Below are 5,000 nucleotides of genomic sequence, written 5' to 3'. Positions count from 1 at the left end.
ACACAAGGTCGGTGCAGGCCGTCGAGCCAGCCGGCCGTCCGCCTCGACCATCTCGGAACACGGTCGGTGCAGGCCAGGTCGAGGGGCCGAGAGCGCAGGCCGACCGTCCGCCTCCCTCGACCAGCTGGGCGCACGGTCGGCGCAGGCCGTCGAGTTAGCCGGCCGTCTCCCTCGACCAGTTCGGCGCACGGTCGGTGCGGCCAGGTCGAGGGGCCGAGAGCGCAGGCCGACCGTCCGTCCCCCTCGACCATCTCGGAGCACGGTCGGTGCAGGCCAGGTCGAGGGGCCGAGAGCGCAGGCCGACCGTCCGCCTCCCTCGACCAGCTGGGCGCACGGTCGGTGCAGGCCGTCGAGTTAGCCGGCCGTCCCCCTCGACCATCTCGGAACACGGTCGGTGCAGGCCAGGTCGAGGGGCCGAGAGCGCAGGCCGACCGTCCGCCTCCCTCGACCAGCTGCGAACACGGTCGGTGCAGGCCAGGTCGAGGGGCCGAGAGCGCAGGCCGACCGTCCGCCTCCCTCGACCAGCTGCGAACACGGTCGGTGCAGGCCAGGTCGAGGGGCCGAGAGCGCAGGCCGACCGTCCGTCTCCCTCGACCAGCTCTACACAAGGTCGGTGCAGGCCGTCGAGCCAGCCGGCCGTCCGCCTCGACCATCTCGGAACACGGTCGGTGCAGGCCAGGTCGAGGGGCCGAGAGCGCAGGCCGACCGTCCGCCTCCCTCGACCAGCTGGGCGCACGGTCGGTGCAGGCCGTCGAGTTAGCCGGCCGTCCCCCTCGACCATCTCGGAACACGGTCGGTGCAGGCCAGGTCGAGGGGCCGAGAGCGCAGGCCGACCGTCCGCCTCCCTCGACCAGCTGCGAACACGGTCGGTGCAGGCCAGGTCGAGGGGCCGAGAGCGCAGGCCGACCGTCCGTCTCCCTCGACCAGCTCTACACAAGGTCGGTGCAGGCCGTCGAGCCAGTCGGCCGTCCGCCTCGACCATCTCGGAACACGGTCGGTGCAGGCCAGGTCGAGGGGCCGAGAGCGCAGGCCGACCGTCCGCCTCCCTCGACCAGCTGCGAACACGGTCGGCGCAGGCCGTCGAGTTAGCCGGCCGTCTCCCTCGACCAGTTCGGCGCACGGTCGGTGCAGGCCAGGTCGAGGGGCCGAGAGCGCAGGCCGACCGTCCGTCTCCCTCGACCAGCTCTACACAAGGTCGGTGCAGGCCGTCGAGCCAGTCGGCCGTCCGCCTCGACCATCTCGGAACACGGTCGGTGCAGGCCAGGTCGAGGGGCCGAGAGCGCAGGCCGACCGTCCGCCTCCCTCGACCAGCTGCGAACACGGTCGGCGCAGGCCGTCGAGTTAGCCGGCCGTCTCCCTCGACCAGCTCGGCGCACCGTCGGTGCGGCCAGGTCGAGGGGCCGAGAGCGCAGGCCGACCGTCCGCCTCCCTCGACCAGCTGGGCGCACGGTCGGCGCAGGCCGTCGAGCCAGCCGGCCGTCCGCCTCGACCATCTCGGAACACGGTCGGTGCAGGCCAGGTCGAGGGGCCGAGAGCGCAGGCCGACCGTCCGCCTCCCTCGACCAGCTGCGAACACGGTCGGCGCAGGCCGTCGAGTTAGCCGGACGTCTCCCTCGACCAGCTCGGCGCACGGTCGGTGCAGGCCAGGTCGAGGGGCCGAGAGCGCAGGCCGACCGTCCGCCTCCCTCGACCAGCTGCGAACACGGTCGGCGCAGGCCGTCGAGTTAGCCGGCCGTCTCCCTCGACCAGCTCGGCGCACCGTCGGTGCGGCCAGGTCGAGGGACCGAGAGCGCAGGCCGACCGTCCGTCTCCCTCGACCAGCTCTACACACGGTCGGTGCAGGCCGGTCGAGGGGCCGAGAGCGCAGGCCGGCCGGCAGTCTCCCTCGACCATCTCGGAACACGGTCGGTGCAGGGCAGCCGGCAATCGACTTGGCTGCACCGACTGTCTGCCGAGCTGGTCGAGCGTGACTGCCGGCTGACCTGCGCACTGGACCCCTCGGAGAGCTGAAGTGACACTTCCATTTTTCAGTGCAACTTAGTGGAGGGGAGACTGCCGGCCTATCGGCGCGCTAGGCCCTTCGACTTGGCTGCACCGACTTGTCGGCCGAGCCGGTCGAGGGAGACTGCCGGCTGGCCTGCGCGCTGCGCCCCTCGGATACCTGAAGTGACACTTCCTTTTTTTTTTTTTTCAGTGCAACTTAATCGAGGCGCTGGGCCCCTCGACTGGGTACACCGACCGTCTGCCGAGCTGACCGAGGGAGACTGCCGGCTTGCCTGCGCGCTGGGCCCCTCGCATAGCTTAAGTGGCTTCCATTTTTTCAGAGTAAAATTGCCATTTTGAGAGTGCACGGCTTAGGCCTTGGAGTAGGTGGACCTGTTTGGTATCAAAGGAAAGGCCTTGACAAGGGCTACAATCCTGGGGGGATAAATTGGACCTGTGTGTCCCAGGGTTCGAGGAGTGAATTTTTGAAAATATGTCTTTTTGGAGAAAAGCTTAAGTGACACTTCCTTTTTTCAATGTGAAATATTTCTGTGCATGATGGGGAGGAGTGTAGTACGTAGTTTTTTTCCTCTTGTCCAGACGAACATTTCGATACCAAGAACACCCACTTACGCCCAAGAGTACGAAAGATACAATCAAAATGGCAATGAGGTCGGAAAGTTCCAAGTCAGTGACAATGTAGATTTTTTTCATACCTCCCGAACCCGACCCCCCCGGGGCACCAATTTTTCAGGGATTGTAGACCAGACCCCAGAAAAACTTTCCTGAAGGTTTGGTCTCTTAACTCTTATAATTATGAAAGATATGGTCCGAATGCGGGGAAAAGCGACTTTTGTAATTGACCGAAATTCCAACTCAGATGGTGGGGTAGTTGGGGTATACACTTTACAGGACCTTGAGTCTGGGGTCGAAATCGGAGGAATGGAGGACCGCACTGACTGTCTGCCGAGCGGGTCGAGGCAGTCTGCCGGCTGGGATCCTCGGAAAGCTTAAGTGACAATTCCATTATTTCTTTTGTTTTTTTTTCGTGCAACTTGGTCGAGGGGGACGGACGGTCGGCCTGCGCTCTCTGCCCCTCGACCGGCCTGCACCGACCGTGTGCCGAGCTGGTCGAGGGAGACGGCCGGCTGCCTCGACGGTCTGCACCGACCGTCTGCCGAGCTGGTCGAGGGAGACGGCCGGCCGGCCTGAGCGCTCTGTCCCTCGACCTGCCTGCACCGACCGTGTGTAGAGCTGGTCGAGGGAGACGGCCGGCCGGCCTGCGCGCTCTGCCCCTCGACCTGCCTGCACCGACCGTGTGCCGAGCTGGTCGAGGGCGACGGCCGGCCGGCCTGCGCTCTCGGGCCCTCGACCTGGCTGCACCGACCGTGAGCCGAGCTGGTCGAGGGAGACGGCCGGCCGGCCTGCGCTCTCTGCCCCTCGACCTGGCTGCACCGACCGTGCGCCGAGCTGGTCGGGGGAGACGGCCGGCTGGCTCGACGTTCTGCAGCGACCGTGTGCCCAGCTGGTCGAGGGGGACGGACGGCCGGCCTGCGCTCTCGGCCCCTCGACCTGGCCGCACCGACCGTGCGCCGAGCTGGTCGAGGGAGACGGCCGGCTGCCTCGACGGTCTGCACCGACCGTGTGCCGAGCTGGTCGAGGTGGACGGCCGGCCGGCCTGCGCTCTCGGGCCCTCGACCTGGCTGCACCGACCGTGTGTAGAGCTGGTCGAGGGAGACGGCCGGCTGCCTCGACGGTCTGCACCGACCGTGTGCCGAGCTGGTCGAGGTGGACGGCCGGCCGGCCTGCGCTCTCGGGCCCTCGACCTGGCTGCACCGACCGTGTGCCGAGCTGGTCGAGGGAGACGGCCGGCCGGCCTGCGCGCTCTGCCCCTCGACCTGGCTGCACCGACCGTGCGCCGAGCTGGTCGAGGGAGACGGCCGGCTGGCTCGACGGCCTGCACCGACCGTGTGCCGAGCTGGTCGAGGGGGACGGCCGGCTGGCTCGACGTTCTACAGCGACCGTGTGCCCAGCTGGTCGAGGGAGACGGCCGGCCGGCCTGCGCGCTCTGCCCCTCGACCTGCCTGCACCGACCGTGTGTAGAGCTGGTCGAAGGAGACGGCCGGCTGCCTCGACGGCCTGCACCGACCTTCTGCCGAACTGGTCGAGGGAGACGGCCGGCCGGCCTGCGCTCTCTGCCCGTCGACCTGGCCGCACCGACCGTGTGCCGAGCTGGTCGAGGGGGACGGCCGGCTGGCTCGACGTTCTGCAGCGACCGTGTGCCCAGCTGGTCGAGGGAGACGGCCGGCCGGCCTGCGCGCTCTGCCCCTCGACCTGCCTGCACCGACCGTGTGTAGAGCTGGTCGAGGGAGACGGCCGGCTGCCTCGACGGCCTGCACCGACCGTCTGCCGAACTGGTCGAGGGAGACGGCCGGCCGGCCTGCGCTCTCTGCCCCTCGACCTGGCTGCACCGACCGTGCGCCGAGCTGGTCGAGGGAGACGGCCGGCTGGCTTGCGCGCTCTGCCCCTCGACCTGGCTGCACCGACCGTGCGCCGAGCTGGTCGAGGGAGACGGCCGGCTGCCTCGACCTGCCTGCACCGACCGTGTGCCGAGCTGGTCGAGGGCCGGCCGGCCTGCGCTCTCGGGCCCTCGACCTGGCTGCACCGACCGTGCGCCGAGCTGGTCGAGGGAGACGGCCGGCTGGCCTGCGCGCTCTGCCCCTCGACCTGGCTGCACCGACCGTGCGCCGAGCTGGTCGAGGGAGACGGCCGGCTGCCTCGACCTGCCTGCACCGACCGTGTTTAGAGCTGGTCGAGGGGGACCGCCGGCCGGCCTGCGCTCTCGGGCCCTCGACCTGGCTGCACCGACCGTGCGCCGAGCTGGTCGGGGGAGACGGCCGGCTGGCTCGACGTTCTGCAGCGACCGTGTGCCCAGCTGGTCGAGGGGGACGGACGGCCGGCCTGCGCTCTCGGGCCCTCGACCTGGCTGCACCGACCGTGTGCCGAGCTGGTCGAGG

Source organism: Saccostrea echinata, unplaced genomic scaffold (genome assembly GCF_033153115.1).
Source record: "Saccostrea echinata isolate AGI-Se365-2 ecotype Australia unplaced genomic scaffold, CSIRO_AGI_Sech_v1 ptg000296l, whole genome shotgun sequence".
NCBI lineage: Eukaryota > Metazoa > Mollusca > Bivalvia > Ostreida > Ostreidae > Saccostrea > Saccostrea echinata.
Note: the sequence above shows the minus strand (reverse complement) of the source record.